The sequence below is a fragment of the Gopherus flavomarginatus genome, chromosome 3, assembly GCF_025201925.1.
Source record: "Gopherus flavomarginatus isolate rGopFla2 chromosome 3, rGopFla2.mat.asm, whole genome shotgun sequence".
Taxonomy (NCBI): Eukaryota; Metazoa; Chordata; order Testudines; family Testudinidae; genus Gopherus; species Gopherus flavomarginatus.
This window is the reverse complement of record NC_066619.1, coordinates 269705152-269733084: the sequence shown is the minus strand read 5'-3', so window position 1 is coordinate 269733084 and position 27933 is coordinate 269705152. Positions and strand designations below refer to the sequence as shown.

At 43.9% G+C, this 27933-nt stretch overlaps 1 protein-coding gene and 1 long non-coding RNA gene across 3 annotated transcripts in view; both read right to left on the bottom strand.

The window, feature by feature from the left end:
* TMEM129 (transmembrane protein 129, E3 ubiquitin ligase) overlaps positions 1-27933 on the bottom strand; it is a 415719-nt gene that overhangs the window by 99254 nt on the left and 288532 nt on the right. The gene's annotated exons all lie outside the window — the stretch shown is intronic.
* Positions 17492-19674, bottom strand: LOC127048406 (uncharacterized). Of its 2 annotated transcripts, none has more exons than XR_007773651.1 (3): positions 19583-19674; positions 19292-19478; positions 17492-17972 (listed from the first exon to the last, which is right to left on the bottom strand). It is a non-coding gene; the product is annotated as an uncharacterized LOC127048406 (long non-coding RNA). The 2 variants fall into 2 exon arrangements; XR_007773652.1 differs by having other exon boundaries at positions 19331-19478.

The following is a 27933-nucleotide window of genomic DNA, read 5'->3' as shown; positions in this document are numbered from 1 at the left end:
AACTCCCAGCAGAGGAAGAAATCAGAAGGAGAAGGTGGAGTTGGATAGGACATACACTACGTAAGCAGCCAACTAACATCACCAGACAGGCACTGCGGTGGAACCCCCAAGGCAAGCGGAAAAGAGGCCATCCAAGAAACACCTGGCAACGCGACCTTCAGGCTGATAGCAAAAAAATGGCTATACCTGGAACTAGCTAGAGCGAATGGCCCAGGATAGAGGACTCTGGAGATCTGTGGTTGGCGGCCCGTACCCCGATTGGGGTGACGGGCATGAGTGAGTGAGTGAGTTAGTGTGGCCCAGTGGAATAGGCATTGGGCTGGGACCCAGAAAACCTGGATTCTGTTCCTTGATTATGCTGTGTGATGAGGGGCAAGTCACTCCCTCTCTTTTTGTCCCCCAGTTTCTCTATCTGTAAGACGCTAACACAATGACACTTACCTCAGTTGTAAAGCACATTGAAATCTATAGTGGAAAAGAGCTATGCAGAAGCAAGGTATTTAAAAAAAATATTCCACCCATATGCATGGAGTAGAGTAGTAGGGCACTTGGGTTTGATTTCTAACTTGCTTCTGTTTTGCTCATGGAGGTGAGTAGGCACCAGAGTTATGAAAAAGTTCAGATAACAACACTGGATTTGGATGAAATTTGGCAAAATATTACTATTATTTCATTATAGTGCACTAGCACCCCCACTGTGCTAGGACTTTTCAAACCACAGAGATGGCCTTGGTCCTTGTCCAGAGGCTCATAGACTGTACAAGTGTGTTCATTCACAACATAGAGTCAGGTTTTCAAGAGAACGCAGGCAGATTTTCAAGTGGTTGGGACCCACCGTTGGGGACAGTTTTTCCAAATTGTTCAGCTCCAAATTCAGGCATGGAAATTGGAGCCGTATTTCTGAAATTGCTTTGAACCCAGACACTCCCATTGTGACACTTCTGGCCAGATTTCCCAAGGACTCCGACCTGGGCATAATTCTCATATAGTTTGGATATAAACCAAATTGTGCACATCTGAAACCTAAGCAGGAGAATTGTTTTTTTCTTACATTAAATACCACTTTTTGCTGCATTCTCACTCCTGGCTATGTAAGGGGTGTATGTATGTTTTGGGGCCATATTGCTTTAGTTTTGCTTTAAATGGTTGGTGCTTTTTTTGTGTGTGTGGCCCAGAGACCTCTGGGAATGTGAGTTCCCATATAACTAAAGAGAGAGATCATTCCACTGATAGGGATCTTTGCTGACTCTCTTGCAGGGGAAATAATGGGTCAGATTCACCCCTGCAGCCTAAGGAGGGTGCTAATTACACCCATTCTGCACCTCCTGGAGCAGCTGTGTCTGATGGAGGGTTCATTCCAGTGGGGCTGTTCTGCCAGGAGAGTGCAGCTTTAACATTCAACTAGGCTTCCGTAGGAGCCTTCTCTGCAAATGCAACTGAGGAGAGGCACTGAATCAGGGCATCCCCCTTTCTGCTCCTGATTCAGGCCAATCTATGAACCAGCTGGCTGGCTCATGGCCCCATGGCAGGGCAGGAGTTGCAGGCAGCTCATGCTGCTGTACTCTTATTCCTAGATGGCTTCTGTCCCGGGACAATCTCACCAGAGAACAGGCCTCAATGCGTACAGTGTTCCCAGTATCAGAGGGGTAGCCGTGTTAGTCTGGATCTGTAAAAGCAGCAAAGAATCCTGTGGCACCTTATAGACTAACAGACGTTTTGGAGCATGAGCTTTCGTGGGTGAATACCCACTTCCTCAGATGCATGTAATGGAAATATCCAGGGGCAGGTATATATATGTGTGCTAGCAAGCAAGCTAGAGATGACGAGGTCAGTTCAATCAGGGAGGATGAGGCCCTGTTCTAGCAGTTGAGGTGTGAAAACCAAGAGAGGAGAAACTGGTTCTGTAATTGGCAAGCCATTCACAGTCTTTGTTCAATCCTGAGCTGATGGTGTCAAATTTGCAGATGAACTGAAGCTCAGCAGTTTCTCTTTGAAGTCTGGTCCTGAAGTTTTTTTGCTGCAGGATGGCCACCTAAAGGTCTGCTATAGTGTGGCCAGGGAGGTTGAAGTGCTCTCCTACAGGTTTTTGTATATTGCCATTCCTAATACCCACACGAGGAAATAAGGAAACAGATCAACAGAGCCAGACGTGTACCCAGAAGCCTCCTACTGCAAGACAAACCCAAGAGAGAAACCAACAGGACTCCACTGGCCATCACATACAGCCCCCAGCTAAAACCCCTCCAACGCATCATCAAGGATCTACAACCCATCCTGGACAATGATCCCACACTTTCACAGGCCTTGGGTGGCAGACCAATCCTTGCCCACAGACAACCTGCCAACCTGAAACATATTCTCACCAGTAACTGCACACCACACCATAATAACTCTAGCTCAGGAACCAATCCATGCAACAAACCTCGATGCCAACTCTGCCCACATATCTACACCAGCGACACCATCACAGGACCTAACCAGATCAGCCACACCATCACTGGTTCATTCACCTGCACATCCACCAATGTAATATATGCCATCATATGCCAGCAATGCCCCTCTGCTATGTACATCGGCCAAACTGGACAGTCCCTACGGAAAAGGATAAATGGACACAAGTCAGACATTAGGAATGGCAATATACAAAAACCTGTAGGAGAGCACTTCAACCTCCCTGGCCACACTATAGCAGACCTTAAGGTGGCCATCCTGCAGCAAAAAAACTTCAGGACCAGACTTCAAAGAGAAACTGCTGAGCTTCAGTTCATCTGCAAATTTGACACCATCAGCTCAGGATTGAACAAAGACTGTGAATGGCTTGCCAATTACAGAACCAGTTTCTCCTCTCTTGGTTTTCACACCTCAACTGCTAGAACAGGGCCTCATCCTCCCTGATTGAACTGACCTCGTTATCTCTAGCTTGCTTGCTAGCACACATATATATACCTGCCCCTGGATATTTCCATTACATGCATCTGAGGAAGTGGGTATTCACCCACGAAAGCTCATGCTCCAAAACGTCTGTTAGTCTATAAGGTGCCACAGGATTCTTTGCTGCTTTTACAGATCCAGACTAACACGGCTACCCCTCTGATACTTGACACCATGCAAGGCACTGCATTTAGCCGTATGGAATGGAAATCCATCAACCTCATGAAGAAACTTGCACAAATACAGACAGATATCATCTTCCTTTCCAAATGCAAACGGATGGACATCATACCAAATGGACTAAAGGTAAAAAATCCACTGCTATCTACATACTACACAGACCACAGTGAGAGATTATGCCATACTCTATCAAAAAAACTGAGGAACCACCTGATCAGCATCCTATACAGCAAACAGGAAAACATCAAAAAAGAGCTCTCCAACCTGGAGACTCTCATTAATAACCAAACTTCTATACAAATGGACTTCACTAGAATAAGACAGGAGATCTACATTACTCACTTCACCTCTCTTCAAAGGAAAAAGGACTGTAAGCTGTCTAAACTCCTACCTGCCACATGGGGCCACAACAGTGGTACCCCTAACCCACCCAGCAATATCGTCAATCTATCCAACTACACACTCAGCCCAGAAGAAAAGTCTGTCCTATCTCGGGGACTCTCTTTCTGCCCTGCCACCCCCACCAACATGATACAGTTCTGTGGCGATCTGGAAGCCTACTTTCGCCGTCTCCGACTCAAAGAATACTTCCAGGACAACACTGAACAGTGCACTGATACACGGGTGCCCTCCCACCAACAGCACAAGAAAAAGAACTCCACATGGACTCCTCCTGAGGGTCGAAATGACAGCCTGGACCTATACATTGAATGCTTCCGCCGGCGTGCACAGGCAGAAATCGTGGAACAACAACATCGCTTGCCTCACAACCTAAGTCGTGCAGAACGCAATGCCATCCACAGCCTCAGAAACCACCCTGACATTATCATCAAAGAGGCTGATAAAGGAGGTGCCGTTGTCATCATGAACAGGTCTGACTATCAAAAGGAGGCAGCCAGACAACTCTCCAATACCAAATTCTACAGGTCACTTCCCTCAGATCCCACTGAGGAATACACTAAGAAACTACAGCATCTACTCAGGACACTCCCTACACTAACACCAGAAGAAATCAACATACCCCTAGAGCCCCGACCAGGGTTATTCTATCTACTACCCAAGATCCACAAACCCGGCAATCCTGGACGCCCCATCATCTCGGGCATTGGCACTCTCACTGAAGGACTGTCTGGATATATGGACTCTCTACTCAGACCCTATGCCACCAGCACTCCCAGCTATCTCCGCGATACCACTGATTTCCTGAGGAAACTACAATGCATTGGTGACCTCCCAGAAAACACCATCCTAGCCACCATGGATGTAGAGGCTCTCTACACAAACATCCCACACACAGATGGAATACAAGCTGTCAGGAACACTATCCCTGATGATGCCACAGCACAACTGGCTGCTGAGCTCTGTGCCTTTATACTTACACACAACTATTTCAAATTTGATGACAATATATATCTCCAGATCAGTGGCACTGCTATGGGCACCCGCATGGCCCCACAATATGCCAATATCTTCATGGCCGACCTGGAACAACGCTTCCTCAGCTCTCGTCCACTCACACCCCTTCTCTATCTACGCTACATTGATGACATCTTCATCATCTGGACCCATGGGAAGGAGACTCTGGAAAAATTCCACCATGATTTCAACAGCTTCCACCCCACCATCAACCTCAGCCTGGATCAATCTACACGGGAGGTCCACTTTCTTGACACCACGGTGCAAATAAGTGATGGTCACATTAACACCACCCTATATCGAAAACCCACCGACCGCTATGCCTACCTTCATGCCTCCAGCTTCCATCCCGGGCACATCACACGATCCATTGTCTACAGCCAAGCACTGAGGTACAACCGCATCTGCTCTGACCCCTCAGACAGAGACCAACACCTACAAAATCTCCACCAAGCATTCTCAAAACTACAATACCCACACGAGGAAATAAGGAAACAGATCAACAGAGCCAGACGTGTACCCAGAAGCCTCCTACTGCAAGACAAACCCAAGAGAGAAACCAACAGGACTCCACTGGCCATCACATACAGCCCCCAGCTAAAACCCCTCCAACGCATCATCAAGGATCTACAACCCATCCTGGACAATGATCCCACACTTTCACAGGCCTTGGGTGGCAGACCAATCCTTGCCCACAGACAACCTGCCAACCTGAAACATATTCTCACCAGTAACTGCACACCACACCATAATAACTCTAGCTCAGGAACCAATCCATGCAACAAACCTCGATGCCAACTCTGCCCACATATCTACACCAGCGACACCATCACAGGACCTAACCAGATCAGCCACACCATCACTGGTTCATTCACCTGCACATCCACCAATGTAATATATGCCATCATATGCCAGCAATGCCCCTCTGCTATGTACATCGGCCAAACTGGACAGTCCCTACGGAAAAGGATAAATGGACACAAGTCAGACATTAGGAATGGCAATATACAAAAACCTGTAGGAGAGCACTTCAACCTCCCTGGCCACACTATAGCAGACCTTAAGGTGGCCATCCTGCAGCAAAAAAACTTCAGGACCAGACTTCAAAGAGAAACTGCTGAGCTTCAGTTCATCTGCAAATTTGACACCATCAGCTCAGGATTGAACAAAGACTGTGAATGGCTTGCCAATTACAGAACCAGTTTCTCCTCTCTTGGTTTTCACACCTCAACTGCTAGAACAGGGCCTCATCCTCCCTGATTGAACTGACCTCGTTATCTCTAGCTTGCTTGCTAGCACACATATATATACCTGCCCCTGGATATTTCCATTACATGCATCTGAGGAAGTGGGTATTCACCCACGAAAGCTCATGCTCCAAAACGTCTGTTAGTCTATAAGGTGCCACAGGATTCTTTGCTGCTTTTAGTGTTCCCAGTGGGCTCTACCGGGTGAGAACCAGCCAACCCAGTATAAATGATAACTGTGCTGCATGGCGCATAAAAGGGCACAGGCTCTTAACCATCTCATCATTAGGGGTAACCCCAGTAACCAAACCCTGTGCTCAGGGCAAGGGAAAGTCTTCTGGTTAAGGCACAGGAATGAACATAAGCAAATCTGGTTTCTATTCCTAGCTCTCTCACAAACTCCCTCTGGGACCTTGGAGAAGTCACTTCAGCCCAGCTTCTCAAAGGCATCCATGCTCCTAACTTCTACTGACTTCATCTCTCTGTGCCTCAGTTCCCATCTATACAATGGGGATAACAGTACCTTCTTTCTCCCACCCCTGACTGTCCCGCGTATTTAATTCTCAGGGGCAGGCTTATCTTTGCCTATGTATTTGTACAGAGCCTAGCCCAACAGAAACTCAGCTTTTGGCTGGGGCCTGTAGGCGCAAATGCAATGCACATAAATAATAACAATACTGAATTGTGCAGGATGTGAATTCTGCACAGTTCATGTGTTCGTAGCTCATACCAGGCACATCAGGACTTCTACCTAGTGGTATTTACGTAGCATTCAGTGTTGTGGATGATACTAGCACATCAAAGTGAGAGGAAGACTTGGCAGTTTTTAAGTATGCTGATGAGTACCAGTTAGGAATATTACAAAATTCTTTCCCATTAAAGTTCAGCCACACCTCAGCCCTAAGCCACACTGAACCTCCCACATACTGAAAACACACGCTGCCTAGGAAGAAGCCCCACAGCTCTCAAACAATGTGCCTGGTTTAAATATTCCTTTAGCTCCTTTCCCCAAATTTTCCTCTAAAGGTTCAAGTCTCTCTGTGTCTCTGACTCCTCTGCCCATCTGTCTCTCTCTCTTTCCCCATCTTCCTTCCCACAGTCGTGGGAACAGACCTCATCACTTGAGAAAAATGCCCTTTTCATACCCCCTGCTGTTGTTTGAAGCAGACAAAAAAAATGAAGCCTTTTGAGCAGAGAATCCTTGTCAGGACAAGAAATAATACTGACCTCAGTGAAGTCTGCATGTACAGCCAGAGAGGTGCTGCAGGCTCTGTGTGCTTTTGCCAGATACCTGCATGGTTACAATACAATACATGGAATATCATTCCCAGCCATTTACATTTACTACAAAGGCATTGGACTGCACATTATAAAAAATGAAGTTCTGGCACTTGGCTTTCATTACATGGCTCATTACTGCTCTAACGCTATCTACTCAAGACAGAAGAAAGAGCAATTTGTCTCCCTTCTAAATAGCTCCCCAGCCTTCTCCTGCCCCATTACAAATTTACCCTTTTTTAAAAAAGCATACCACCACCACTGTATAACAGTCAGAACACTCCACTCAGGGGTGGTCTGTGATAATGAAGGTGGAATATCTGGGAACAACATTTTAACATGCTTTGCTCCTAATTGAGATTTTTCCAGCATTTGAGATAATTGTTGCTACCAATTAGCCCGCTTTATTGTTAGCTGGAGGGAAATGATGCTTCTTCAGTCCTCTAATAGAGGTATACTGTATCCACAACTATGTGCAGTCAAATTTTGAGAAAGAAAAACTACTCCCCCCAGCCTCAAAAATGATAGGCTGGAACCCCACTGTGAGACAAATATTTCCCAAGGAAACGTACTGCAAAGCCTCCTAGGGGTCTACATTACAATACAAAGGAAGTGGACAGATTTAAAAAAGTAAAAAATATCAGAAAAGGTCAGAGGACAGTGCAGAGACGTGGAGGAGTTAGCAAGATTCAGAGAGGGGTTGATCATTTATCTGGATAACAAGAATATCCATTTATCGCAATTAATTATAACAGATTCTGGAAGGAATATTGAACTTCATGTTTCAGGCCATAAGCCAATCTCTAGCTGTTAGAGATCAGGATAAGACCTAAATGTGGAAGGCAGAATAGCCCACATCAAACCAGTGGTTCTTGGAGTTAACACCATGTGGTGCACTTATATCTCCTCAGAGCTGGTATTTCAGGCTTTCTGCTAACTCAGACATCTCTGCATCAGTTACACTCAGATCATGTTTTCAATCTGTTCTTTGCAACCATGAGGGCTGAAAACTTACTCTTTTTTTAAATGAAAGCTGAGAATCTGATGTAATCACATAACACCAGGCACTGAGGCACTGGCCTATATTGCCTTTGCCTTAATTCAGTCCTGTTACAAAGTTCCTTTCAGTGGTGTGTAAAAAGTTATTACTGCATTAGAGCAAGGGCTATCATGAGTGTGGCTCAGAGAGTCTTGCAGCAAAAACATATAACTATTATTTCAGAGACCAAGACTAACAAGGGAGCCACCCTGTGCAGAGAATTGGGAGCAATCACTCAGGACATTAGGGACTTACAGAACTAAATAAGTCCCAAGGGAACAAACACACTATCTAGGCAAAATTAAATTATATACATTAAGCAAGAAATTCTCTGGACCAGCCTAAATCTGAGACAGAGATGAATTAGGCCCCTGTAAATAATCCACAATACAAGTGAGCTGGTGACAGTGGATACATATACAAATTTCTACACATGCTTTTGGAGAAGTGCATCTCCCTCCCACCATGAATAATGCCTCTATCGTCTTGCTAAAGAAAGCAGGTGTAGAACCTCTCATATGCAATAAAGCTATAGAACAATATCTTCAGTAACCCTATGACAAAAAACTGTGACTGTGAGATGCTGGAGGGCAGAGTTAGTTACCATTGGAATCCAGGTTAAGTGATCTAGAACATCCACATTAAAGAGATCGTGAAAGGGAAACACCGCATCCTCATCTGGTGAGAGATACACTGAAGCATATGAAGCTACATCAGTTTTACGCCAGCTGAGGATCTGGTCTTAATATTACACAGCAAATAAAGCTGTGTTCAGCTGCTATGGCAAATTCTATGACTGATATGAGAAAAGCACTGGATAAAATGGAGCGGGGGCCCCTGGCATAGGGAAGACTTTTCTAAAACAGGCAAAAGTGTTCTTTAATACTCCTACAGCTGGAACAGAGATAATGATGGTGAGCAGGACACTTCAAAGCGACACATAACAAAGATGTCCCTCTGCCCCAGTAACTCACCGACCACCCAGGCACAAAGGGGACTCATTTGGGGGAGACGGAGGCCAGAGAAAGTTCAGATGCTGACAATTAACTGTTAACAACATTACAAATTCCAAAACAACCCATTTGGCATGCAGTAGAATGTGGGCATCTCAGAACTGATGCCCTTACACTATAAATATGGTAAAACAAAACTGGAAGGGTTATGATTTATTTGGAGAAATTCACACTTTTAGATAGCTGAGGGTCAGGTTACACCCATCTGTTAATAAAATATATAGCCCTAGTGCAGGCTCCTTACAGATCCAGCTCAAAAGGATTGGAAGAGACGTGTCTCTCCTTCCACTGTCAATATAGGGACGAGCAGTGGATTCTCAGCTATGGAGCATCGATGGTCTGCAGACCAGTCTCTGGTGATACAGATTGTGTTGGCTCATTGATGCTTACTCCATGGGTGCTCTGGGGCTGGAGCTCCCACAGGGAAAAATTAATGGATGCTGTGCACCCACTGGCAGCCAAGCTCCCCGCCCCACCCTGCCTCACCTCACTCCTCCTCCATCTCCTCCCCAAGTGCACTGCGTCCCCGCTCCTCCTCCTACCTCCCAGCGCTCACCACCGCCAAACAGCTCTAGCAAGCTCTGGGAGAGAGGGAGGAGGAGCAGGAATGTGGCGCGCTATGGGAGAATGTGGGGAAGAGGCGGGGCCGGGGCGGAGATTTGGGGAAGGAGTTGGAATAGGAGGAGGAGGGGGCGGAGTTGGGGCAGGGACTTTTGGGAAGGAGTTGGAAAGGGGCCGTGAGGGGTGGGGCATGGGTGGAGTCGGGGCAGGGTTAGGGGCAGAGAGGGGTCGAGCACCCACCAACACCGGTAGAAATCAGCACCTATGCGTTGGCTAGTCACGTGGTGCTGGCTCGTGCTCTCTGTTTCCAGATAAAACATAACGTAAGGGAGGGGGAGATCAAGTGAAGACCAAAAGAAGACAGTGTGATTCACTTGTATTCAACCACACTAAACGGAGCTAAAAATTGGCGATATTACAACCTGCCTCTAGCAGCCGCAAGATGGTATGTGCTGCATATAAATACACTCCCTATCTCCAAAAGCTTACAAGTAAGTACTCATATCCTCATTTTATAGCTTGGGAGCAGAGGCAGAGAGAGTTAAAGTGACTTTCGCAGGACCACACAGGCAATCTGTGGCAGCACAGGGAATGGAATTCAGGTCATCCAATTTCCAGTCCAATGTCTTAACTACAAAAACCATCTTTCCTTTCAGATAGGTAAACACTTTAAAAGATATTTTCCTACCTATGCTTTTCCATATAAGCAATGGCCATAGGATGTTTTGTGAGGCGAGGTGGCCTACATAACTGCAGATGGACAGGACAGTGATCTGCATGATTGCAAATCAGAGAGGAAGTATCCACAGGACAATCTCTCCACTGAGATGTGGTCCACACTGTGGAAACGATTGATGACTTCAAGGCAATAAGGGGCACGTTTCCTATAGTGTGGCCAAAAGACTGCAACAAACTCCTGACACATTTCGTCTGAAAGTGTAAGAGATCTAGGTTTAGAAGGTATAGCTGGATACAGACAGGGTTCCCCTAAGATGGAACCTTCTTAGTTGGCCCTTCACACTCATTACCAACTACAATGGGTCCTCAAAAAGGATAACCAAGTTCCACTATGGTTCCAGATAGAAAAAGATCTTTTTCAAAGAGACCACAGTATTGTAAATGGGCCACCATCTGTTACGACAAAGATTTAGTGACCTTAACAGATAAACAGGCTATAAAATCCTGAAGGAAACCTGTAAAAAGTGGGGAGAGAGTGACTCAAATTATCTGAAGACTCCATTATGATTTTCCATAAAGTTCTGGAAAGGGAAAGGTAATATGGTCAATCGGACACACTGGATCAGACCAATGGTCCATCTAGTCCATTATTCTGTCTTCAAGAGCATCCAGCACCAGGTGCTTTTGAGGAAGATGAAAGTAACCTCACAGCAGCAGGCATAGGATAATATGCCCACCATAAAGCTGTCTTTCTAACCACTAATTGTTAGAGACTGTCTTAGTCCCAGGCTCAGGAGGTTTTATATCCCTTCCAAAACTCTCATTTCGTTAGCATTAATACAATACCTCTGCATATACTTGTTATCTGTATAAAACATCCAGTCCTAATTTGAATCTGACTAATGTCTTAGCCTCCATCAAACTAAACTTCATTGTAAAATATAAGGAGAAATAGGAAATATTTCCAATACCTCCAAAGCAGAACCAGATCCAGTAAAATAGGATCCTCTATGGATATAACTAGGGAGATGAAGAGGTAATACTTCCAAGAAATAAGAGGCAAAAAGTCCTAAATAGCCTATGTAGAGGTAGTAATCACCTGCAGAACATTCACTTCTCTGGGATGAGGAACTGGGGGACAATTCTGAACAGAATACTGGTCTCATATACACAAAAGTAGCCTTTTCATTCTCAGATAGATTAAACTGAAGATCATTAATATAATTTCTCTCTGATTCCAGGGATGTTGGCCAAATTTGCAGAAGAGCGCTCCAGGAAATGTTGGAGCTGTAGAAGAGGCCCTGAATTATTAGTGTACATGCTATGGAAACTCTTTAAAAACTGGGGGAGGATGGGGGGGAAAGAATTGGACCAGATCGTCAGCTGATGTAAATTGGTGTCACTTTATTGTAGCCAATGGAGCCAGGCCAGTTTACACCAGCTGAAGATCTGGCCGACTCATTACAGATTTCTGAAGTGTTGGAAATGAAAATAGATCCGGGCTCAGAGTTAAGGTTACTGGTTGTAAAAAATGAGGAGATGGTGGTAAAATGGAGGAAAAGGGATAAGAAACCTTTAGACCTGATACTTACATCGGTACAGTATATCTTATAGAGGAATTGTCAGTCAAATTCAGTTCCTTCACAGCAGAAATAGCTCACATTTCTGCTGGACGTGCTGGAAAAGGGATCTTGGTTTTACACTTCTCCTTATGAGATAGTATAGGGCCCTCTGAAGAAGCATGGGAAAACGTATATGAGTAAAAAAGTGAACTCAATCCCAGATGTCAAGTTAAAGTAGAAGCTGGTTCATGATGCTTAAAGCTAAATACCAGGTCATTGGATACTGTTGGATTTGAAACGTATGTAATGAGTCACAAAAAAGTTGCTGTATATAATGCAAACAATGTGTAAGTGTTCTCTCTCCTCTCAATAGAAACATATATTAATTACCACACCACGCTGAAATCATTTAACTATGAACAAGTTAGTTGAATTTGCTTAAAAAAAACAACCACCCACTCCTGGTGTGTACAATCTTTTTTTTATAAGTTTAAGATGAATTGGTGTTGTTTTAAGGTTGTAAAACAGAAAAATACTTTTGCCAGACAAAAGAAACTAGTGTTGTTTAATTTTGGTATTTCGCATTTAAGCATTAAGGTGACTTAATGCTTTGCAAGTTTTAAGTTGTTTTAAATAAAGACCAAAGCTACAGCAGGGCAGTCAAAGCCAGGAGAATGGAAAAAGATTTTAAATCTGTTTTGGTAACAAATAGCAAATAAAAGCTGTAATCAGTGCCCCATGTTAAGCCTTAAGGTGGCTGTGTGTAATCAATGGTTACTTTGCCAAAAGGGAGCCAAGCTGGGTTGTGTTTTCCTTTTCAAATCAATGTGTGTCTGAAAGCAGGAGTTAAAAGTTACAAATTAATTGTGTCCTTTTGAGATAGAGTCTCTAAGCGGCTGATAACTTTGAATCCAAAAGCAAGCTAAGAATGTCCATGTTAATGCAAATCACCCAAATGATAAAAATAGAAGCCATTAAAACCTGACCTGCCTATAAAACAAATACAGGAAAATATGAGGAGTAATTCCTCAGTTTTACCTGCAGTCAGCAAGGGTATTTCTAGAAAAAGGAATATTGCAAGCAATAATCTGCCAATCCCAAGGGAGTAGAAATATGCTCTCTTTGTCTTTCAGAAAAATAGGAAAAGCTGATACCAACTGAAAAGCCAAAAAAAAAAAGTTCTTAGAGTGTTGCTGGGTACACTTTGCATCCTGATTGCCTTTGGTGCTTCAGGACAGCCACCTGGTTGCTCCCAGGGTTCTCTGGCCCTGCTTTGCTTGGGTGCACCACAGAGTGGCACGCATGGGCGAAGGAGGAATTATTGCTGTAGTTAGATGAGACTGGTTTGTACCAGACTTTTTCTTCTGTGGCCCAGCGATACTGTCAACAGTGTGTAATCTGCCAGCAGCATAATGTTGGTAAGGCTGATAAAGTTAGGCAGGCAGCGCGTCCCCTACCCTGGCGACCTTTTGTAAATATTCAGATTGATTTAATTCAAATGTTTAAATGTTGTAATTATTAGTACGTGTTAGTTTTAGTAATGTATTTCCTTGTAAAAAGGCAGATGCCAAAACTGTTGTAAAACTTTTGCTTAAGGATTTTATATCACAATCTGGCATATCTGGACAGATTATAAAAGAGTTATGTGCAGCTTCACTAATATGGCCAAATGCCCTTTGAAGGCCACTCCCAATCAAAAGACCGAACTCAACCCTCATGAAATTCTAACAGAGCACCCAATGAGACTACCGGTTGTGCCCCACTGGCCCTGGCTCAGATGGACAGTCATTTAATAAATAACACAAGGCTTAATTATTGCCAGGTGCTAATGAAATGTGTTAGGTCTTTTGATATATAGCAGCCCGCCCACTCGCTGAAACCAGGAGACTGGATCTACATAGAGGTCCATCAGTGAGGAACCGCCCTGGATCTGTGCTGAGGGACCCTTATCAAGGCCTGTTAATTATCAACACCATTGTGAAGTGCCAAGAATTGACTACCTGCCCATGTTTCTCACTGTAATGGCTGTCCGACTGATGACTGGTCTATCTTTCCTTCTGGCATTGTTGCTCCTCCTGGACAGCAGGAGTGAAGGACAAGGTGAAGAGTTGGTAACCTCTCCTTTGTCCACTGACAGACCCACTGTGCCTTTGGATCTTGCTAAGAAAACAACCTCTCCACCTGAGGAAAGAATAAAGCCTCCAACCAAGCAAGGTGATTGTGCTAGTAACCTTTCTGCCTCACTGCCGGACGGCTAAGTGAACTAAGACTACTAAATCTCGAAGAATAGCTTGAGGAAGCTAGCCAAAACTACCTGAAGATGAACGTTTTAATATTCCTTAGCCTCTCCTTCTTAACGAATTTAAGGTGGAAATGGGAAAGTAATATTTTTCTAAATCTTAGCCAATTAGTAGCCTCACTAGTAAATAATCAAACATATACCCAAAGAGTCTGTTCTGCCACTGAAAATTTTACCAGTACTAAAAATTATTCCCGAAACTAATAATTTATCCTGTACCCTATTGCAATATACCCCTTCCTTTGCCATTGATGCTGATGCTTCTCTGCCCTTTGTGAAAGTGTTTGGCCAACAGATGTGGTATAATGCTTCACAGAGGAGAGATGTGTTAGGACATCGGTGGACTGTAATTAATGCTACATTAGGGACCATTAAATTCATACTGTCCTTATCCGGTTTTCAAATTACCTCTCCATATCCAAATTGTTCTAAAGGATCTGCCATTCGTCTAGCCCAGCAAAAGAGCTGGGTTTCCCCTAGAAAGAGAAGAGACTTGGCTGGACACCTATGGGATGGTGCAAATAGCATAGCAGCAATTTGGAATAGCCATAAAACCCAAGAACATGAAAAAAAAAGGTCAGTTAGAAAAAGTCACCGGCCTTATTATTGGAGCACAGTTAACCCAAGTCCAGGCTGGTGTTGGTGAGTTACATATTATCTCTGCCCTTAGCTCAATGACCCAGAAACTGCTGACAACAATGGTGCTAAATATCACTGAGGCAGGGAAGGCATTGCAGTGGGATCTGGCATGTTCAGAGGTTCAAGATTTTCTGAATGACCAGCTAATGGCCATTCAGAGGGACCTTAAGCATCAGGCCTGGTCCTCTGCCCTTACAAACACCTGCTCAGGAGTTCCATCTAATTTGTGGCCCTGGAGGTTCTCTGGGTGGAGGTGCAGACTCTCACAAGTGCTCCTTCCAAGCATACAGACTGGTTGGAAGGATGTGGGCTCCCACATACCGAATCCTGCCAGGTCCATGGGGAGGATGCATGTGGGATTGGGTAATTCACCAAGACATTTGGGAAATTAAACCACCTGGTATGCCTAACCAATTCCTAGTCAGTGCTCCTCAAATAACGTCCGGTATCTGGATAGGAAATCAATGAACACTCTAGCCCTTAGAACCCCCACAGCTTCAATGTATGCGCAAACTGAAACCAGGGGAGGTTGTCAGTGTTCATGACAGTGTCTGCTGGGAAGCATGAGGCTAGGAATTAACTTGACAGGACACTTGCTTTTCCAAGCTAATGACAGCTATGTGTGTTTAAAAGCCTCTGCTTTGTTAGATATACATTTTAATCTTATCACTGCTGCAGGCAGCCATCTTCTTTATTGGCCTGCTAATAAGATTCTGCAAGTAACCCTTAAGTATAAAATCCCCTTTAATTGGACTACCCTAGTACCTGACCGATTCCAAAATTTGCTTTCAGTCCTATCAGAGGTTCAGAAAATTTCTGACCTACTGGGACAAATTCACATGCTCAAAATTATATATCAAGTTAAAAAGAATGCCTTTCATACAGAGTGCCTTTCATAATAGAGTGTCTACTTTATGTACTAAGTATGATGCAGTATGCTTTATAACCAAGGCTATTCAGCAACCCAAACCATATCATTTTCTTCTTTTGGGAATGTTATCGCTTTTATTATTTTTTGGCAAAGAATTGCGTTATTGCTGTTGTTGTAATGAATGCACTTATCATTGTGCTAGACCTGCTAGGCTCAATGTATGAGAGCAAGTGGCGCTAATAATTGTTAATAAACCTAATGACAACAGTTTGGGAAACCGGAGGCCAGAGGCAGTAATAAATGTGCATAAGGAAATGAAGATAAAGGGAGAGGAAGAGAGAGAGGAAATTAGTGGATTAATGAACATAGAGGTGCAGGCTAAAGTGATGCCAAAAAGGCATCAAAGGGGGAAATTGTGAGGGAAAATTTAGCAGGCCTTAAACTTTAGTCAAGGCCCTGAGTTTGGTCAAGCTTGCTTACAGCCTTTGAATTAAGATCCTGCTTGTTTCTGTGTACAAGGACCAGAAGGAGTCAGAGTGGAAAAAATCCCCTAACAGAACAATTTGCATTAGTCCAAGCTTAGGAAATATATAACCGCAATAGCACTGTTAGAAAAGTCAAACCGCAAACAAACCAGACTGTGAATAACAATAACAGGAAAACCCAAATAAGGGTGATTGTTCTTTTTTGCTTTTGACCTATATTAATTTTGCAATGTATTCCAAATAAGGTAATTAATATGGAAGTATGTGTAATTTGTCTGTGGTTTTAAGCTTTAAAAAGTTTGTGTGTTCCTGGACTCGGGGGAACAGCTCCTTTAGCTGCCACCCCTCTGTGTGCTTGTAATCAATAAAGGGCCACAGGCTGATCTGACTGAAAACACAATGCATAGATCAATTTTTTTCCACATCAAAGGCTACAACCCTGGGAGCTTGTATGAAGTGGGATGGGAGGGCTCGGACACTCCTATGCTGCTGCAGGGGCTGTAATGCAGGCAAATGCAGACCCAGCTCAGGCAAAGAGCAGTGATAACTATTCCCCCTTCATAGCACGGGCCCATGCCACACGCTAGTGTAAATTACACCACCACACTTCTTTCAAAATGGCACTTGGCTCACTCCCTTCTGAGAGTTGTAGTTTACCTCCTCTGTCCAAGCCAGCTGGGGACTACAACTCCCAGAATGCCCAGCAGGCTACCCCCTGCTGTGTGATTCAGAGAGCTGAGCTGGACCCTGTGGTCTGGGTGACAGCCGCTCTGTTCTGGTGAGTCTGTGCTGCAGAGCCCTGCGCGGATAAAAAATTTGTATCCACATCTGAGCTGCTAGCCACAAAAATGGCCCACTGATATAAAGCAGATACCTGTGGATTTGCAGGGCTCTAACGATACAGCAATAAAGGCATGCGTGGCATTTTGCAGACATACAATACAGTGAAAAGGATGGCCCCGTGTTTAGAGAATAACATAGGACTTGGGAGATCCACATTTGGGCTCCTGCTCCACCACAGAATTCCTGTGTGATGCTGTCCAAATCACTTTGACCCAGATTTTCAAAAATATTTAGGCATTCAAAGATGCAGACAGGCACCTAGTGAAATCTGGTCTTTATCCTCTTTGTGCCTCAATCCCCTATCTGTAAAGTGGGGAGAATAGCACCCCCTTACCTCACAGACAAGTCGTAAGGATGAATACAGAAAAGTTTGTCAGGTACTCAGATTTAAAAATTTTATTAAGGTTAATGTTTAAAATTAAATATACACAAGTTAAGAGGGAAGGTACTGTACATCTGGGGTCAGGCTTGAGTTATGAGGGATTACAGGTATCAGTTACAAGGATCACGAGATAGATACATATCACATAACCAGCATAAACCCAGATTGGAGTGCAGGGGTTTTTAAAGCATCAGTGGATAAGTGGGCTCAGGTATGCCACCCATGGAATGTATTAAGAGTCCAAGTCAGTATCAGTGTAGTGAAAAAGTACGTGGGTGGGGTGCGTCCCTTGGTTCATCAGGGAAGGAAGTGGGTTACTTCTCTTTTCGGCGGTCTTGATTACTCAACCTGGTATTGACGGTGTCCTGAGAGAGATAACCCAATAAATACCCACACAAATATTGTTATACCTGTTTTTCTCTAAGGGTAAGCTGAGGTTTGGAAGGGTAGAGTGACTTGTCCAAGGGTACCCAGACACTCAGTAGCAGGAGTATATCCCAGGAATTCTGACTTCTACTTTCTTGTCCTAGCCACAAGGCTATATGTGTCTGAAAAAGAAAAGTGGCTATATTAACACCATTCAAAATGCATCCAAAAATCCTGTGCTGCTCTGCTTCCTGGGAAGTATGTGCTGTCCTCCTGTGTGTGATTATTTATATCTGCAGCTCTGTCATTCACAGCAGGTGATTCTATTTAACACCTCCATGTAAGGAGCGTGCTAAGGTCCCAGCAGGACCTTTCTGTAGTAATGATCCTCTCAACCTACTAATGTAATCTCCATAATTTAGTGCCGTTGTATCCCTACACCCAGCATTAAACATGAACACCATCCTGCCACCCACTGCTGAAGACATCTGCTGCAATCACATGTGATACATTTGGTGTTATTGGCATTTAGAAAGCTCAGTCCATGCAGTGGTCCATGCTATGTTGTTTGGGGAACAGGGAATGGCACAAAATATCTATGCCCAGATCAGTTTCAAAATCACCCTTTCAATTTGCCTTTTAGATTGCCTGTTATCACAATGTAGTTCAATGAAGCACTAAGATTTTTCCATCGCCTTAGGATTCGGCAGGCACAGAGCTTTTCTTGATGATCAACCTTGTTAGCTCCAAGGACCTATTATTTCAGCACCCTCATTGGATGGTGAGAAGAAAGGCAAAGTGAGTTCTTGGAAGTAAAGACCCTGCCGCTGTTCAGGGTGGAATAAAGAGGGTCACAGCTCCCCAAGGCTCCTCTCTCTCTCTTTTCCCTTTCTTAGGCCACATAAATAGAAGAGTAACATCACCCAGAAAGCTGTCTAAATCAAGCAGCAATCAAAACACCAAAGCTTGTGCAACCACATGCAGAGACAGACACCTTAATAAATGTACGCTATTCTATGTACACTTCTTTTATCCTACTCAACAAGCCATTTCCTTGTCTTCAGCAGGCCTGTGTCCTCTATTGCATAATATCTGAAGCAATAATTTTCTTTTGCAATGAGAAGCTGGGGGATTATTTTTTTATCCTGACAATTGATCCCCGATGGGAAAATACTTAGAGGCACCAATGAGAGAATGATTTGGGTTCCATGGGGCCACTTTCAGACTGGTGTATGGAGATCCAACTCCACTAAAGTCAATGGAGCTACACTTGTGTATCTGAGCTCTGAATTTGGTCCCGTATTCTTAGGGCCTGATTCTGACAGGCTCTAATTGATTTGCAAAAGAGTTTCCCCTCGAGTGATCCCATGGAAACCAGCCATGACTAGGAGGATCCAAGTCTGGCCCTTCATTTTCAAACAGGCTAGATTGTGATGGGAATTCTAAATTCCACCTTCTCATCCTCACTTTTCAAAGCCTTCACAGCTCTGTCTCTCCTTACTTATCTGTGCTTGTTTCTTTTCACATCTCTCTTGCTCACCAACGTTGACAGTTTTGACAAGCCACCAGTCAAGCCCACACCAGTCTTTGCACATTCTCCCACGTTGCATGGAACATCCACAAGGGCCAAACTGATCCAAAATGGCAACTGCTCACTTTGCCTCCACGTCTCACGTCTTCTGTTATGCCTACAAGAAAGGAAAGGTTGAAGGGCCACACCAGGCAAAGCTGAGGTGTTCGAATCATTGTTTAAAAATGTACAAAACGTATAATTTATTAAAATGTTACATACTTCGTTGTGTCCCACTGTCCCTCTTTTCAAAGGCTGCGTGTGTTAGTAGATTGTAAACTCTTCAGAGCAAGCATCTTCTGGTGAGTTCAGACAACACCTAGAACAATGGGGCCGAGGTTATTATTGTCATTTGTATTACAGTAGCTCCTAGAGATTCCAGCCAAGATTAGGATCCTCTTATGCTAGATTCTGTACCTATATATAGTAACAGGCAATCTCTGACCCAATAGCTTACAATCAAAATAGACAAAAGGTAGAGGAAAGGAATCATGATCATCTCCATTTTACATCTGAGACATAGATAGATTAAGAGAAAAGAATGAGGAGTCCTTGTGGCACCTTAAAGACTAACAAATTTATTTGGGCATTAAGTGAGTTGCCCAACATCAGGAGCCCTATGGTATATCTAGGAATCAAACCCAGAACCCCTCATTTCCAGGCCAATCCCTTAACCACAAGGCCCTCCTTCCTTGCAGACCTTAACTGGTGCTTTTGAGCCTCTAAAGCAGGGGTCAGCAACTTTTCAGAAGTGTTGTGCCGAGTCTTCATTTATTCACTCTAATTTAAGGTTTTGCGTGCCAGTCATACATTTTAACGTTTTTAGAAGGTCTCTTTCTATAAATCTATAATATATAAGTAACCTATTGTTGCACATAAAGTAAATAAGGTTTCTAAAATGTTTAAGAAGCTTCATTTAAAATTAAATTAAAACACAGAGCCCCCTAGACCAGTGGCCAGGACCCGGGCAGTGTGAGCGCCACTGAAAATGAGCTTGCGTGACGCCTTCAGCATGTGTGCCATAGGTTGCCTACCCCTGCTCTAAACAATAATAATTCAGGTCATTGGGGAGCAGGGCTGGGTTTGCATTGCAGGGAGGCCTTACTCCCCCGCATAGGCAAGTAAGAGCCAGGACATCCTGACCCCTCACATTTAGCACACCGTGGGGGGCAAAAGTACCTGCTTTTCTTGTCTCCCTCCACAACAGCAACTTGGCGCATTGTCAACCTATGTCAAAAGAAAACATTGGACCTCATCTTCAAGATTATTTCATATCAAGCTGCTGTTCCCAAACCACAGAAAGGCGGTCTCTTTTTTTAATGTTGGGTCTTTAAATCCTTTTCCCCTGCAGCACACAGGAACAAAAGTATCTCAGATTCCATCGCCAGGGAGACCAGAACTCATGAGATGTTAGCAAAATAAAACTTGTAAAAACGGGTATATTGCACCCACACACACAATTTTTCCAGCATGGAAAGATAGTGACAGCAAGCCCAGGGCAGAAACAATTTCTGTGCCAATAAGTTACGTGGATTTTACCCACCTTTTTAACTCTGTTCTGCTAGTGCCTAAGGGCTCTGATTCTGCAACTTTTACTCAAATTGAGTAGCCTTTTCCTGAGCAAGCAGTGACATTTAATATGGTGGGAAAATTCATATGAGTAAGCGCTACTCGGCATGAATGTGGCTTGCTGGATCAGATCCTTAAAAAAGCAGGTAGTTCCCATGGTAGCAATTTGGGTAATTCATGGTGCTTGTGTTCCATCAGCATTATAGACACACACACACCTAATGATACTCACTGACATTTATACAGAGCCTTTCTTGCTATAAATCCCAAGGCATTCAGAAACCTTTGCAAACTAATTGCAAATTATTTATACAGGACTCACTTCATCCTCTGCTGAACTACAGCTGCCATGCACTGTAGTGGAAGAAGGGTACCTTTAAATAGCACATAGCAACACTATCCAACTGTTGAGACTAGAGAATATATGATCCCTTAGCCAATGGACACCAGAAGAGGGGCTTTTGATAGAATATAATTATCCTATTTTTATTTAGCAAGGCCATCATAAGAGAATATCCTCTAATTTTATTAAAAGACTCCAAGGATGTAAAGTGACCACAAGTGGTCAGGACCTCGCTTTTAGGTCTCATGTAACAGCACCTCACGCAGAGCAGCTGCCCCTAGCACCAGGCTGGTGAATTGTTTAATGATTCTAAGGGAAGAACGCTGTCCACTGCCTTACCAGTACCACTTCCTGCAACATTCTGAGTTTTCAACAGTGTGTCAAGAGGTTAGGGAAATGCCTCACTGCTGCTGAAACCTTGAGGTGTAGGGGAAAAGATCAGCAAAGAAAATTGGTCTCCTCTGTGTACATGTCTCTTAGAACCACATGATGGATGCTGATAGTCTGCTTTCCCTATGCAATACTTGGACCCTATATGCAGTATTGCCAACCCCCAAAGTTAAAAAATCCCGAGTCCCTCCCCCCAGGTTATAGGACTCACCCAGAAATTGAGAGGGTTTTATTAAAAAATCAAATTGTGGGTTTTGGTTTGTCTCTTGATTTTTTTTACTTTGGCTGCCTGCCCCTAAGCCCAGTGTGTGTCTGAGAGACAGTAAGTGCTGCCCACTCTCCCAGATTTACAGAGCAAGGTGATTTTGGCCCCCGGCTACAAGTGCCTTGGTTGGCTTATCAGATAGTGCAGAGCTTCCAGCTTCTCCCCAAACTTCTCACTGGATCAAATCTGTGTCCTCCCATCCCTATGCATCTACCACTCCCGCAACCCAGTGATTAATTATGCACCTATCCCAGCCCCTATCACTATTGCTCCTGCAGCTCCAGGGCTTATGTATCCCCTTCTCTCATCCTAGGCTTGGGGTTGCAGGAATGAGGATCATAGAATCATAGAATATCAGGGTTGGAAGGGACCTCAGGAGGTCATCTAGTCCAACCCCCTGCTCGAAGCAGGACCAATTCCCAACTAAATCATCCCAGCCGGGGCTTTGTCAAGCCAGACCTTAAAAACCTCTAAGGAAGGAGATTCCACCACCTCCCTAGGTAACCCATTCCAGCGTTTCACCGCTCTCTGAGTGAAAAAGTTTTTCCTAATATCCAACCTAAACCTCCTCCACCGCAACTTGAGACGATTACTCCTTGTTCTGTCATCTGGTACCACTGAGAACAGTCTAGATCCATTCTCTTTGGAACCCCCTTAAAGGTAGTTGAAAGCAGCTATCAAATCTCCCCTCATTCTTCTCTTCTGCAGACTAAACAATCCCAGTTCCCTCAGCCTCTCCTCATAAGTCATGTGCTCCAGCCCCCTAATCACTTTTGTTGCTCTCTGCTGGATTCTTTCCAATTTTTCCACATCCTTCTTGTAGTGTGGGGCCCAAAACTGGACACAGTACTCCAGATGAGGCCTCACCAATGTCGAATAGAGGGGAATGATCACATCCCTCGATCTGCTGGCAATACCCCTACTAACACAGCCCAAAATGCCATTAGCCTTCTTGGCAACAAGGGCACACTGTTGACTCATATCCAGCTTCTCATCCACTGTAACCCCTAGGTCCTTTTCTGCAAAACTGCTTCCTAGCCATTTGGTCCCTAGTCTATAACAGTGAATGGGATTCTTCCATCCTAAGTGCAGGACTCTGCACTTGTCCTTGTTGACCCTGATCAGGTTTCTTTTGGCCCAGTATTCTAATTTATCTAGGTCCCTCTGTATCCTGTCCCTACCCTCCAGCGTATCTCCTACTCCTCCAAGTTTAGTGTTATCTACAAACTTGCTGAGAGTGAAGTCCACATCATCCTCCAGATCATTAATGAAGATATTGAACAAAACCAGCCCCAGGATGGACCCTTGGGGCACTCCTCTTGAAAATGGCTGCCAACTAGACATGGAGCCGTTGATCACTACTCGTTGAGCCCGATGATCTAGCCAGCTTTCTGTCCATCTTATAGTCCAATCATCCAGCCTATACTTCTTTAACTTGTCGGCAAGAATACTGTGGGAGACCGTATCAAAAGCTTTGCTAAAGTCAAGGAATAACATATCCACTGCTTTCCTCTCATCCACAGACCCAGTTATCTCCTCATAGAAGGCAATTGGATTAGTCAGGCATGACTTGCCCTTGGTGAATCCATGCAGACTGTTCCTGATCACTTTCCTCTCCTCTAGGTGCTTCAGAATTGATTCCTTGAGGACCTGCTCCATGATTTTTCCAGGACTGAAGTGAGGCTGACTGGTCTGTAGCTCCCCGGATTCTCTTTTTTCCCTTTTTTAAAGATGGGAACTACATTGGCTTTTTTCCAGTCATCCGGGACCTTCCCCGATCACCATGAGTTTTCAAAGATAATGGCCAATGGCTCTGCAATCACATCCACCAACTCCTTTAGCACCCTCGGATGCAGCGCATACGGCCCCATGAACTTGTGCTTGTCCAGTTTTTCTAAATAGTCCCAAACCACTTCTTTCTCCACAGAGGGCTGTTCACCTCCTCCCCATGCTGTGCTGCCCAGGGCAGCAGTCTGGGAGCTGATCTTGTTTGTGAAGACAGAGGCAAAAAAAGCATTGAGTACATGAGCTTTTTCCACATCCTCTGTCACTAGGTTGCCTCCCTCGTTCAGTAAGAGGCCCACACTTTCCTTGACTTTCTTCTTGTTGCTAACATACCTGAAGAAACCCTTCTTGTTACTCTTCCCATGGGGATGGGAAGGGGAAGGGGAAGGGGAGAGGAGCAGACAGCAGACTTATCCATTGCGCACAGAAAGGGAGGGCTAAGCAGAGAAACTGAGAACTGCTGGGATCTTCCGACTCTCTCCTCCCTCCTCCAGTGAAAATGGTTATCCACCACTCCTTCTTGCTCAAAAACTACTCTCAGCTGCCAAGGGAAGGAGAAAGAGCTGTGCCAGTCCTGACTGGCTGCTCTTCCCCAGGAGGTGGGCAAGTGAGGCTGCAGCATCTCATTTCATCCGGAGGCTAGTCTCCAGCCCTGACCAAATTCACAACATTACTAGTATGGAAATCGAGGGTATTGTCAAGGCTGTGAATGCTGCTTTTAACCTGGGATCTCTAAGCTCTGTATACACATAAATGCATTAATCCTTTTAGGCATTACCATTACATCAATCATGAGTAAAGGTTGATAGAAGGATTGAAGATATAATGTCAAAACACATGTGACTCCATCAACATCTGGATTTGGTTCACTAGGCCACAAAGTCCTTTTCAATAATATCACCAGACTTACATCAATGTGCAAAATATTTTTCTTAAAATCTATAATTGTTGCTCTAAAATTTTCAATCAGTTATTGCTTTGGGGTGCCTCGGAGCTGAGCAGGCAGTCTCTCAAAATCAGTCCCCACTGAGATGTCAGAAAACAAGTACTCATTAACTAAGGAAATGAAAATCAACAGTTACTTTCACAACTTCAGGCCACTGTGTATTAATCCATTTCACAGAGGGACAGACAGGTCCGGGGAGACTGAGCGATTTCCCATGTGTGACACAGAAAGTCTGTGGCAGAGCTGGGACCAGAACTCACCGCCCCCCACTCTAATGAGTAGATACCACTTCCTAGGTGAAAACCTGATTCTTATAACAATCTCTCTCACCTACACGTATGGGAGTGGGTGACAGACGGTGAATTATAAAATTACAAATACATTTTCATAATGACTTATGTGTCTCTGATCTATCTTTCTTAAACTCTTTTCCCCCCTCTATTTCACAGAGGCCTAGCCTTTTTTAACCTTAATTGTTTGAATTAGTGTAAACTCAGAAGCATCCCCTGAAGTTAGCCTCCTGCCACATGCAATTAGATTGGGTATTGAGATCAGCTGGACTGATTTATTTATTCAGTCTGTGGCTGATAAAAGCCTTCTTTGCTTGCTCCCTTGCCCTAGGCGACCTTGGGTGAACCAGCATGGCCCCAGTGGTTCCCATATCAGGTTGTGTGAATGCAATCTGAATTCAGTAAGCATGCCTAATGAATGCTCTTTGTGTTTATTTGACTCACAGAAGATGCATGTTGACCTAAGTAGTAAATCTCCTCACTACATAGGAATTATGCAGGTCAGTTCTTTACCAGATGGATAAAGCCCAAGATACCTAATACTCCAGGGAAAACATGTCTTGGTGTCAAATTAAAGCAACGACAGGTCTGAAACAAAAGCAAACTTCCTTCTGGAGAGTCATGCGCTGCTGTTACCTCTGCAGCTTTTAAAAGTACCTTCAGGTTATTGATAGAACTGATTAGTTTAAAATAGCTGGCCCATTCCATTTCCTGCTTTAACTCATACTCAAATGCTAAACAGACGACAACTGTTGCTGCTGTTTCCCTCCCTGACAAACCACAGCCACAAGCAGCTTTCCTTCAGATATTTTTCTATTACATTTTTAGTAGTAAAGCAATGCAGCCTACTCACTAACTGCCTTCCGGGTCCCTGATGAATTCCCAATTTTACAGGGGCTTGATTAGAAATTCATTTTATTTGTTTAATCCTGTGGTTGTGGGACATTCTTTGACATCTGAATACCACATGGATCAGTGCAACATAAACAAGCAGATCAATAGATTAGATAAAACAAACTCCTAAGACTTCAATGGAAGTTTTGCCAATGTTTGAACTACAGACCATTTTATCACATAGATGAGTTGTACATTTAAATGATTGCTTTAATATGCTGGCATATATAGCAATAGTAAAGCTGAAGGTAGAAAGCCTCATTTTTAAACAGCCACACATGAAGGCCCCAGTTCTCCAATGACCTGCGTTTTGCTTACCTTCATGTGCCTGAATAGTGTCATTGCCATCAGTGGAACTACTCAGGGGCATAAAATTAAGCCAGGGCTTAAGTCTTTGCAGAATCCGGGCCTAATTCCTCCAAAATTACAGAGCTCTTCTTCAGGTCTGAAAAAGGTACTCAGAGCGTCACAGCTAAATATAAGGTGGAACAGATTGTTTAGCATAAGTAGTTAACATATATTTTAAGAGGCCATTCAAGGTAAAGTGGCCTATTTCCCAGACCTGGGAAGAGTTTGAAAGCTTCTCTCTCTTACCAACAGAAGTTGGACCAACAAAAGATATTACCTCATGCACCGCCTTCCCTCTCATATATCCTGCTGTGACCAACATGGCTACAACACTGCATTTAATAGAAAATGAGTTCCTTTTCACTTTTTAGGCTTTGCTGCAGCAACTGCTGAGCGGAGCTGGAGGTAGCAGGCCAGGATTAGAGTGAAGCGAACCAGGGGGAAGGGGGCAAATGAGAGAGGGGTGCTGGGAGGGCATGAGAATAATGAAGGGAGCCATGGACAGAGATATTCAGGAGATCAGAGGGGGGCATGGATAGGATCCTGGGCCAGAGAGACAGGCAGGGGCATGGAAAGGGGTTCACAGTATTAGGGAGCAAAGAGATGCAAGGTTCATGAAGGTATGGGGAGAAGACGGGAGATGCAAAGGACAGGAGGAGGAGGAACTCAAGTGTTCATCTGCAGACTTTGCAATATTTGGTGCTTATTCATTTGTAGAATTTTTGTTTAGAAAGTGCAATATTTGGATGAGATACAAATTGGATTCCATTGTGAAACCTACTTCCAGCCTTTAACTCTTCTTAAACTAAGGTTTTTTTAAGAATATTAACATATATGCATGTGTGTGTGTATGTAGCCACACACACACTGCAAACCTTTTTCTACAACAAAGGATCAAATGCAGAGAATGTTATCAGAGTCAGACCGACTTTTGGGGAATAAAAGCACCCCCAAATGGATGGTCCTTAGAATAGAAACAAAAGGAGAAATTGTACACTGACCCTGAACTTATTTTGGAGTGGGGGAGAGAGAGGGAAAAATGAAAAGAATAAATCCCTCATTTTTCCAGCATAAAAACCTGTGTTGTTTTCTGTAGGCTAAGAGGTCTTAGATCTTTGTCTTTCCCACTGATAGTGAGGCATTCAGTTTTAACAAAACCATAGGAATATGTTTTCCCAGGGATCCCAGACCTTTTACTATTCAATAGCAGAAAAAAATGAATTAATATTGTTCTGTTAAACCGCTGGTTTTACAAACAAGAGAAGACTTAAGGATTTTCTTCTTTTAAAAATGTTTTACTTTGCATGTCTTAACTGTATCAATCCCAATGCCACGTCCTGGAAAATAATCCCTGCAGTGGTTCCATGTGTATTTGAAATATACAGACACACCAACTGAAAAACATTAGTATGAAATTATTTCATTGAGTGAGATAAATCGAAAGAGTCTCTTGTATCATCCTTCCTGGCTAGCTGCTGGGATATGCTGTAATGTGTGTGCTCTCTATTATACATGCCCTTGGTTTCGCAGGCCGCTTTGAAAGACAAAAAGAAAGTTGGTAATCACACACTGACAGATGGTTCGTTGGTGACTTACTCTTTATTTATAGGGAGGCAACTGAAATTCATCAGCCCTTTTTTTTTTTTTAGTTACATCATGGTGAACCTCCAAGTCCAAATCTATTTCTAAGAAATATTGTGCAGTAAAGATCTATTAATACTGAACCGTGGGGTGGCTGGAAAC